Here is an 11794-nt window from a genome sequence, read left to right as displayed (position 1 = left end):
AGACTATAGACTAGACTATAGACTAGACTATAGACTAGACTATAGACTAGACTATAGACTAGACTATAGACTAGACTATAGACTAGACTATAGACTAATCTATAGACTGGACTAAAGACTAAACTATATACTAGACTATAGACTAGACTTTAGACTGAACTATAGTCTGGACTATAGACTGGACTATAGACTAAACTATATACAGGACTAAAGACTGGACTACAGACTAGTCTATACAAAAGATTCTTGACTTGGCTACTACTGACTAATTCAAAAAGTAGGTCATAAAAAGTCAACATGAAAATCCTCGGACAAGCTGGTACATACCTCATAACAAACATATGTATAATACCTACAATACGAAGTATAGCGTATATAAATTAAAATATTTAATTACTCAAATCTAAAACATATTGTTTTGCTGCAAAACATACCTAAAAGATACCTACGAAAAAGAATGCACGCAAAAATTGCATGCCTTGTAACTGTGTTTAAATTCACATACCCACTTTTTTTAAAATATTCAAGAATTTTATCAATCGCTTTTACAATAACAACAACAATTATAAAATGAAGAGAAAAAAAATGCCTTTAAGCAAGTGGCGCTATTTTACAATTTGTTGCATGTCACATGCTACGGTTTATTTTTCCTTTTATATTTTATTATATGTATTTAAAATGTTTTTTTTTTTTTTCTTTTTGTTTTAAATTTATTGTATTTGTTGGAATAACAAATAATCTAGCAGAACAAGTATCTTATAAATGCGTACGTACTGCAAGTAAAACAAACTTAAGCGCATGTTTACAATAAATAAATATTGTAAATTTAAAAACTACAACAACAAGAACAAATTTAAAGCTTTAACTAAATAGCAGAACAACGATTATAGAACAACAACAAAAGCAAATACAATAAATGCATACATTTGTTAAATACATGTAATATACATACATACATACATACATACATAATGTTGTAAATAAAATGTTTTTAAGATTTAACAACAAGACATTTTTTATTTTTTTGCATTTTAATGCAAAACTAATTTTTGTTGTTACTTTTATTTACTTAAAGTTTTCTTTGTATTTTACAGTACAAGATATATGTACACACAGATACACAATACATTTACCTCTAAACTCTTGTCAATAAATAATAAAACAAAATACAAATAATGTCAAAGATATAAACAAAAAAACAACAACAAAAACAGAAAATAAATAAAATACACAAAACAGAGAATGAAATAAACACAGAAACGCACAGTTTGACAGTTGGATGACAAACAACAAATTTGACACTCACTCTCTCACCAGGCACGCGCCGAAAATGCAATAAACATTGCGGATTGTAGTACAATCTGTATGATGGTCAGAGTTGCCAGAGAAATATATTTGAATTTAATTCCATGAAAGTATGGTAATGACCTGCCTTTTTCTCGTCATCTCTGAAACTTACACACGTTTGTCAGATCTTACAATGAAACTCTATTCTCCTTTTATTGCAAGTAAGATATGTATACACACAGTTGAAAGATCTTACAAGGTTGGCAGAAAAATGTTTACAATAACAATCGTGTGAACTTACAATATTTTTTTATGCAACGTTGTTGGTAAACATTGTTATTGTCAGACATTGTTATGTCAGACATCAGACAAACACGTAACAATAATTGTCTAACAATTGTTATTGTATAAAATGTTTTGCCAAGCAACAATCTGACAACAGTGCGAACTAACAATTTTGATTGGCAGATAAATTTATTATATGACAATTTTCTGGTCTGACGAAAGACCTCTTGCCAAAGATTTTTCATTATCAGTACATTCCCAGATCTGCCAATGCTGTAAGATCTGGCAATCATTTATACATTTATACTTTTCATTGCTGATTATCCCCGAGTAAAATAGTGTCTTTAGGATCAAAAGCTTACCACTGGAAGAGTATTTGGTTATGGAACTTTTTGTGATTTTGAATTAATTGTTTCAAAGAAAATCTTACAATCAACCTACATACATTCAAATATTTTCATAGAGAAAACTGGAATCTTTGAACTTAAACTTTGAGTTAAATGGTCTCCAGAAGTCCGTGTAACGCTATTAGTCAAAACGTAACCTCACTTATGGCTACATAAGTGAATTGCTACAGATTATAGTTCTTTTACAAGATGTCGAAGTACTTTACACCTGTCGTATAGGGCTTATTTCACGGATGGTTCTTTCATCCAAACGGTAAGCTAGTTTTCTGACTGACCACCATTTGAGTGCTTTTTTGTAGTATACACTCAGGCGGAAGTTTTGTTTGCACTTTGCTCAAGTACTCGAGCTATTGTCTTGATAGCAAGAGATTTCGCTTAAAAGCTAATGTTATGATTATAATAATTACCGTATATCCAGACCATAAATGTAGATGCTAAGCCGCGCTTTATAACACAGTTTATAGCCCTCAATATAACAACATATTTCAGCAGAATGGCAAATACTTCCAGACGGCGATAGCTTTAAAAAGCTCAGTCAAATTTTACTTTATAGTAAGTCATGAACCTAGATATGTTCATATCTTATGAAATTGTAAGTACATATATATTTTCCAATTGTAACTACTTCACTACCACTACTATTTTCAAAACAATGTGGCAGCCCTACCGTTAACAACATGTCAGTATGAGTGAATGAGAGAGAGAGTGAGAGTGAAAAGAGAGAATTTGTATCTTTAGCAGAAAATACAATTGGCTGAATCTGCAAAATTGGCAAATTCTTATTGGAAAATCAAAAACAAACAGTGAAAAGAATACAACAAAGAAACGTCTGAAAGAAATAAAAATCGTTTGTAAAACAAACAAATTTACAAAAACTACATGATTGAATTAAAACAAAAATTTAAGAAATTTTTAAAACAAAAAGTTTTTTTTTAAACAATACCAAATTAAATATGAAAAACTTATTAAACCTTAGTTAATATTTAAACACAGTTTAATCATTATTTTTAATGCCTACCTATAAAAAATATGTAAAATTTTGTTAAATTTTTAAGTTATTTGAGTTAATAACTTGAATCTATACCTACATATTCTTATTTATGATCTCACGGAATTAGTATCGAAATCAGCTGTTTGTGTTCGAGTTTTTTTTTGGTTTTTGTTTTATTTCTTTGTTTGCTTTACTTTTATTTATATAGTATTTTATTTAGTTTGTCATATTTCCCTCCCCCTTTTATTGCTGACAAATTGTATGGGTTGTTTTTGTTTTCGTTTTGTTTTCTTCTTTTTCTTTTAAAGATCAATGCACTCTTTTGATCATTTTATTATTCGCGCTCATTTAAACACTAACGTAGTCGTATAAGGGGATTTTTTGTTATAACTAAAACTAAAACATTTGAAATAAGATTTAACATAGTTTTTGTTAGAGGTACATGTAATAGAAATATCTTCAAAGAAATCTCATTGTAGAGGATCAGTCATTTAAAGAGCAAAATGTATAGAACTTAAAAAAACGATAGGTACTTTTTTAAGAAATTTAGTTTATTTAGTTGGATAGGATTTTAAACATTTCATGGTTTGTCCCAAATGTAAGAAGATCATGAAGGCTACTCGGTGGGGTACGATAAACAGATCATCAGATACAAAATCTTAAAGCAGAATCTGATGAAACTTTGGGCGTTTACTGGCTATTTCAATTTGAAAGTGAAAGCTTTTGAAACTCTATTGTCCAATTCACAATCGCTGTTGTACGGTTGTATCGTAGTATGTCGTAATTTTCATATCCTACACCACTTTAGTGGGGAGGGTATATTGGGTTTTTGCGCCATAATATTGGTTCTATAACCACCTTAATATATACTAATCAGAATTATTTTCTGAGTTGAGTTACCTATGTCCGTCTGTCAGTTCGCCTGTCTGTCCGTCCATGTAAATCTTGTAATCAAACTACAGGTCGCAATTTTGAAGATAATTCAATGAAATTTGGTACATGATCTATTCTATTCTATTGTCCCAGGGACGAAGCCTATTGAAAATGGTTCACATCGTTCCATTATTTCACCTAGCCCCCATACAACAGAACCCCCCGCATAGGGCTTATAATAAATATGTTTAATATACTCGTATCTCGACAAAAAGCTGCAAAATCAAGTGCTATACTAGACTTGATGACCCTCACGAGTTCTATAATAATAGGTCATCATTTGACCATAGCCCCTATGAAAAGCCCCCATCAAAATTTCACTTTTACATCCAAACGCCAAAAGACTAATCATCTTACATTTATCCCTTTTTAAGGCAGACATATCATTAGGTTCGATCCTTGAAATCATAACATAATTCAATTAGTTGAATGGGCCAATGGAAAGTTGTTTGCCAAATATTGTCGAATTTTCCGAATTAATAATAGTTAGTCTTATACAAAAATAAAAAATATGATTGGAAAATTTTAAGGAATTAAGTTTAGAAGACCACGTTTTTCCTAAACGTCTGATATTTTTCCCTTTTTAATGAAGAGAAATCATCCATATATAAGTCCAATAACGCCATAGGTTTTTAATCGAATGGAAATTTGTTTGCAAATATCAAAGAATCATCTGAATTAACTCAAAATAAAGAAAATTGACTGGAACATTTTAAGAAATTACGTCCAAAAGAATAAGATTCTCTTGATGGCCAGACATGTTCCCCTTTTAGAGGAGACAAATAATGAATATTTCAGTATTACATAATAGATACTATAGCGCCATAGGTTTTCAAGCAAACCTATGATAAACTTCATTCTTGACCTATTATAAACTGGCCTATAATAAAATGGAGAATCGTTTACCAAATGTCTTCGAATTATACAAATTAACTCAGATAGTTTATCTATCGATTAGTATATATTTTAACTTCTCAGATTCCTCCAATGACATCATTAGTTTAAAAACATGAAACGGTAAATGATTTCTTTTGAGATTTGTATTATAAAGTATATGATGTAATAGTTTAATATGCATTAAAAAATAGTTAGTAACTACTACTATTAACTCGTAAAGTATTAATAACTTTAACACCATTAACTACTCTCTTGGCAAAATATTTCAGACGGCATTAAACATAAAAATTACATAAAGTACATATGGCTAGTCATTCCCTTTGCTCATTAACAAATACACAAACAATTCAAAAGCCGAAATACATATATACGCAAATATTTTCGTTTTATTTAATTATAGATTTCATAAAAAGCTTTACATCTTCATTAGTTTTTCTACAACTATGGACGATGATTGATTATTCGAAATGTTTAATCTAAAAATAAAATAAATAAACCTAAAATGGCAAAGATTTTGCCTTCAAGCTAAAAACCAGTATGTGAGTAGGTATCTGAAGTTTAAAGCGGAAAGAAGTATTTATTACTCACTTAAAATGAAACACACACATAAACAACGTTTTTATTTATAAGTGGTATGTGTACAATAAGTATGTGTACATATAATTAACTAAAAATTTCACTTCAGTTAAAAAAAGAAATATATATATATAGATATGTAGGTGGAAAATACCGGTTATTGAACTAGAAAAATATAAACTTTTTAAGTCATAAAACAAAATACAATAAATTATGAAAACAAAACAAACCCTAAAATTAGCTAAGAGCAGGAAGAAGATGATGAAAAGCAGAGGAGAAACAAAGTTAATAACAAAAACCTCTCATTATCATGTTTACAATTCATAGACAAGTATGAGTTAGTTAAAGGAAACCCTGCAGGTTTAGAGGTACTGTGATAACCCTTTCTAGTTGGTTTTTTAACATTTTATACCAGGCGCGAAAACCGATTTTTTTTTCATACAAAATATAAAAATGAAGAATAATAAAAAAAGAAAATAAGTGAAAAAACAAAAGATGTCTTCCATCCCTCCCCCGGGGGCATGTTACCTTAGTGAACACTCCGCATTGGTTTTATTGCAATCCCGGTGTATAAAGAGGTGGCCAATACTTCTAGTCTGGCCGGTACTAAAAAATTGGTTACAGTCTACTGTTTGGCTTAGTCCTTGCATAGATTGAAAGAGGTCAGACCAGAGTACCGCATAATCTGGTACTACGGATGGCCAATTGCTCGCAGGACTATGTCGTAGTGGCTGTGGTTTAAATCCTAATTCGCGGGGAGAGTAAGTGGCGGTTAAAAGACGGGATGAATGAGGTGTACGGCGGGCCTCACCCACCCGACTATCTAAAATAAATGTGTCGTATGTTTTTCTCTTATGAATGTGTCGTATTAATGAGATGTAGGCTGGGTTGTATGATGATGGATGAAAGGTATCAAGTAATACCATTGAATTTTCCATTCTTGTTCAGATATGTTTAGAGTATTCAGAATTACCACCTGTGAGTGAGAATAATATCTTGATTTATTAGATAAATTCGTACTTCGGGCCACCGGTTACGTCTCTAGGTGCGAATCAACAGAGGCCGGCCATCCAATGGTCAGAGATTAAAAAGGTCGAGTACTTAAGCAAAGTACTTGTGCATGGACCGGTCAAAGCCAATGTACAAAAATTGACAACTGAGTTCTTTATTGGAAGAATAAAGGAGGAATGGTAGACCGTTCTTAAGTCTACCCAGTCGATGAATAAGACCACCGTGAAAAAAGGCCGTCACGGCAGGTGTTCACGTTAAAACTCTCGACATTCATTCATGCCTCCCCCAAGGATTCGAGCTATATACACCGCTGGTTTATACACAGCATTACATAATCTAAATTCAAAATCATTCAGCGATATGAAGTGCTATTCGCATAGGAAGGAAGTTCTTTTTTTTTCAATTGAAATTCTGTACATCTGAAGTTATTCTCAGGAAGTTATTTATATGTTGTTCTTTTCAATCAGTCAACACCAAAATAAAATGGATTTAATTGAAAAAAAATCAGTACAAAAAATATATCTTCAATTTTAAACAAAATTGGATTCTTTTCGCTTCTTTCAAGGTCAATATACTTCACTTCCACAGAAGGTAAACAAATTCACTTAGTGCTACTTTTAAAGTGGTCACAAATGTTATTCTTATGGAAGTACTTCGTTTTATTTTATTTCAACTGTAATCAATTGATTTGTCTTTAGGTTAGACTAGATTGGAAAGAGAATGTATTCTACATCAGATCAAAAAAACATATCTAAGCCGCTACAGCTCCAACTATGCCCCCCTCTACGTAGATATTACCGATGGAAATAATCTTCTATGGAAGAATTATCCTCCGATGTTCTAAAATATAGTTTAATGAAGTTTAGATCCTTGGAATTTCTTTATCAATATTTGTGAGAGGAATAATAACGTTTCCAAAATATATGGATCCAATTTCAACGAATGGCTGATTATGACAATCAAAATATTTCAGAGTTTTGACTCAATTTTTCTAGCAATTTTGTATAATTGTGGCCATAACCCTATTTGTGCACTCAAACTATGATACATCATTGCTTTTTTCTCTTTAATGTCACATCATTGGATTTTTGCGATTCTATCCAGCGTTTCATTTTCTAAGTATTCGTGTGGAATTTCTTCCTCATGTTTTTAGTTTAGCTAGATCTAATCCAGTCAATACATTTCTAGGAAATTCTGAAGCTTGTGCTTTTGATTTTATAGTTTAGCTCCAGGTTCCTACAGTTATTTGCTCTATACATTCCCTTGATGAAAGGAATTACGTTGGGGATCTTGTGTTTTTGGTTTAAGAGTGTAGCCCCAGATTATTAAGCTTGACCATGTCTCACAATTTTCCAGTCGACCTTTGGTCATTATACCCCACACCACTATAGTGGGGAGGTTGTTATAAGTTTGAGCTGATCTAAAAATATAGGTCCTACACCCACCTTAAAGTATACCAATGTCCGTCCGTCCGTCCGTCTGTCTGTGTGTCTATGTAAATCTTTTGCGCCCGCTACAATTTTGAAAGGATCGTGAAACTCATGACTACCATTAGCCGAAACATATCTTAGATAAATATGGACGCTATTTACAAATCTTAATTTGTATCTTAACAAATACTTTACATACCTTTACATGTGAACAGCTTTAATTAATGTTGCTTTTTTCATTAAAAAAAATGTAATGGAAAAATATAACTTAAGGTGTTAAAATTTTCCGATTGGAGATTTATAATAATCCTTTTTTTATAGTATTATGAGATTGCAGATTAAGAACAAGTTTTTGTGTTAATCCATTTGACACATTTTTATGAGTATTTAAGTTGTTTTTAGGAAGAAAGAATTTATTGTTTTTCTTTTTTTTTGTATAAATTTATAATTGTTAACAAATTTTCACATTTTTAAATAAAAATTTAATTTTTAAACATTTCACCATTGTTTTGTTTTTAATTAAGCTACAAAAAAGAAGCTTATTTATTAAAAATAAATAAATAATAAATTTTTTCTTTTAATACTACATTTGATTTGAAGTATTTATTTTTATGACTTATTTAATTTCCACTTTTAATTAACATTTCTGTATTTTATTATTTTTAAACTGAATTATTTATATATGTATATATTTTTTATTTCATACCGCTTGTTATTTTATTATAAATATTTTATGACTGTTTTTTGTTAAAGAATTTATTATTTTTTAATTACATTGCTGATGAATTAATTTATTGTTCAATACATTGAATTTTGTTGAAATTTTTAATGCTGACATTTTAGGGGTTTTATGAAAAAAAAATTGGAATATGAAATGTTCCCAAAATTTTACAAATTTAGGCCCTAACACTGTGTTGGGGTTTGAAGTGTTCAAATACCTAGAACATTTTACTCGGATAGTTCTTTAATTATTAACAAAATTTGTGTTCTTATAGAAAAAGACATTTTACGAATTATGTTAAACGAGGACGCTTGGAAAGGCGAAACATACAGAAATATTAGAAAACATAAACGGGGTTCTTCAGACCATATCTAAAGCCTTACATTCCAATATACTGATAAGATGACACTATTGTTTCGAAAACATCACCCAAAGATGTATTTGGTAGAACGGAATATAATATAAAGCTATAAACCATCACATCGTTTAAATTTTACCTATGGGACGTTCTACGATAGGCCAACTATGAACAGTTATAACTGTAATATTAATTAATTTCCAATAGACAGTTATAGTTTATCAGTCCGGCGGTGGTGGATTCCAACTAGAGACTACGCAGAAAGTAAGCGAACAAATTGTTTCCATTTCCCCTAGAAAACACTCTACGGTAGGTCAAATATGATGGGAAAAATCTATGAAATACAACCCAAACAAAGAGGGGAACAGATTTGCTATACTTCGACCATCATTCAAACCACAACAAAAAACTAATGAGGTGGCCCTCCTGATGTACTCTATATTATTTTCGTGTACTTAATATTAATTAATTTCCAATAGAAAATTCAAGCTTTTTTCAGTCCGATTAACTCCCTATTATGTCTAGATCAATTCACGATTAACTCCAGATCATTTGTAAACTATAGATCAGTTTTTGTTCAGTTCTAGATCAACTCTAAATTAATTTAAAAATAGCTCTAGATCAGTTCTAAATCAACTCCAGTCCAATAGCCAGTTATAGTTTTTCAGTCCGGCTGTCGTGGATTCAATTCCTACAATAGTAAATAGTAGCCTTTATTTATATCTTTGGATCTGTTTTAACATACTAACTAACTATGTAGGGAATTTGAAATTCAAATTATAAGGAAACATAGAGAGAATGATCCTAGAGTTATTCCACACCAAAACGAAATTAACTATTGTCAGTTCATATGACTGTAAGATAATACTACAATTATATTGCCAAGCAATTGTCAGACAATAAATTTATAATAATTTACCAACAAATATTGCCAGATCACATTGTTGTCAGATTATTGTTTGACAAAAGCAGCCAGATCATATTTTAGGTGCGTATGTTCTTTTAATACATCGTCTTACCAATAGAAAACATTTATTGTTTGCATTGTCAGATGCAAAAAATTTGCACATCTGACAAGGGGCAAAAGGGTGATCCCGGAAAACCGAAAATTTTTTTATACAAAATATAAAAATGAGTTAAAAGAAAATTGTGACCATTTAAGACAAATTTTGAAGGAGACTTTCCGTAGGGGAATGAGGCTCTATAATTAAAAAAATGCACGGAGATCATAAAGGCTAGTATAGTTTGCAGCTTTATGAGATGTTACGAGTACATTAAACATAATTATGATCTTAAGAGTCCTATTCAGTTGTAAAAGTATGCCAAATTTCATAGAATTATCTCCAAAATTGCGACCTGTAGTTTGATTACAAAGCCCAGTTCGGGGGTTCAGTTGTATGGAGGCTAGGTGAAATAATAAACCGATCTTAACCATTTTCAATAGGCTCCGTCCCTGGAACAAGAGAATATCATGTACCTACCAAATTTCATAGAATTATTTTAAAAATTAAGACCTGTAATTTGATTACAGACAGACGGACATAAATAAATTGACTCAGAAAATGATTTTAAACCGATTGGCATACTTCAAGGTATAGGACAGATATTATTGTGCGTTAAATCGTTACAACGATGTCAGCAAAATGTTCAGAAAATGTCTGACAATCGTCTGAAGTAACAATTTTTGCAACGCTGTCAGAAAAAGCATTACTGACACTATTGAAGGACAAAATTTGTAAGTTTACATTGTAATTAGACATTTGCAGCACTTTTTACTGTCAACGTTGTAAGATCTGACAACCGTGTATACATTGAATTACAAACATCAGCACAAATCCAATATACCCTCCCCACTAAAGTGGTATAGGGTATAAAAACAAGTTCTGAATTAGATATTAAAGCTTGGATAGTTAGTTTTAAATTGTTAATGTAAAGAACTGTGAAAGTACATAATGAATTAGATGCTTCTCGTAAAAGGGACACAAACTGGGATTATATCGGTTAAATGAAATTTATAATTTTGTAAAATGCTTTTTATTTTGAATTAATTAAAAATGTTCATATTAAACTTTATTACGAAATAGGTACAAAATAATTTATTAAACAGACTAGTTTTCTTACAAAGAAAATAATCTGTTTTCCATGCCTAATACATAATAGAGTATAGAGAAGAAAAAAAGGGAAAAAGTCTAAAATGTCAACATTAAGTTTAAGTTCAACAGTTTATTAAACAAGATATAATTATAAAACCTTTTAAATAATATTAATAATATTGTTTTATTTAAATTTCAATTATTTTTTTAATTTTTAAATTATTTTTTTCATTTTCAAACATTTTTTTACACATTTTATTTAATTTACTGTTAAATAAATTTATATTCAGTTAAACACTTTAATTAGCATTATTATTTAATATAATAACAATTATTACTTTTTTTTAATGGTGTTATATTTTAAATTTATTTTTTAAATTTGCAATAAACACAAAATACAAAAACAACCAAAAAAAAAGAACTGTATGCAAAATTAAGACAACAAAAATTATGATTTCAATGTCGTTACGCTGTTCTCCTCCCCTCAACAAACAGAGAAAACAATTTGCTGCGAGAAAGAAAGAGAGAATAACTACATATTTTAACATAAAGTGCAGAAAAAGAGAGACACAGTGAGAGAGAGAGAGAGTGTTTAGTATACGAAGAAACTAGAGTTTATTTTGAGCAATTTTTACAATATAATATCTGTATAGATACTTTACAGATTCCGAAATGAAATAAATTGTACTACAGAATTGAAGAAAAAAAAATTTCATAGATACACATACACAAAATATCGACAATGAAAAAATATTAAAAAAAAATACAAGAAAAAAACAGCACTCAGTAGCGATGAAAATGTAAT

The 11794-nt window shown here is 30.2% G+C and overlaps 1 protein-coding gene across 3 annotated transcripts in view; it reads right to left on the bottom strand.

Moving 5' to 3' along the window:
* The window catches only part of LOC111685585, a 241827-nt gene that overhangs the window by 210889 nt on the left and 19144 nt on the right, over nt 1–11794 (bottom strand). The window contains exon 1 of one of the 3 annotated variants that reach the window (XM_046947257.1): nt 8017–8308. The exons of the other annotated variants lie outside the window; for them this stretch is intronic. The gene's annotated coding sequence lies outside the window, so the exon portion shown is untranslated. Of the gene's footprint in view, nt 1–8016; nt 8309–11794 lie in introns of those variants that run through there. 3 annotated transcript variants of the gene reach the window in all.

The sequence above is a fragment of the Lucilia cuprina genome, chromosome 3 (genome assembly GCF_022045245.1).
Source record: "Lucilia cuprina isolate Lc7/37 chromosome 3, ASM2204524v1, whole genome shotgun sequence".
In the NCBI taxonomy this organism is placed as follows: domain Eukaryota; kingdom Metazoa; phylum Arthropoda; class Insecta; order Diptera; family Calliphoridae; genus Lucilia; species Lucilia cuprina.
The sequence above is the reverse complement of the archived record's forward strand: the minus strand, read 5'-3'. Positions and strand labels throughout refer to the sequence as shown.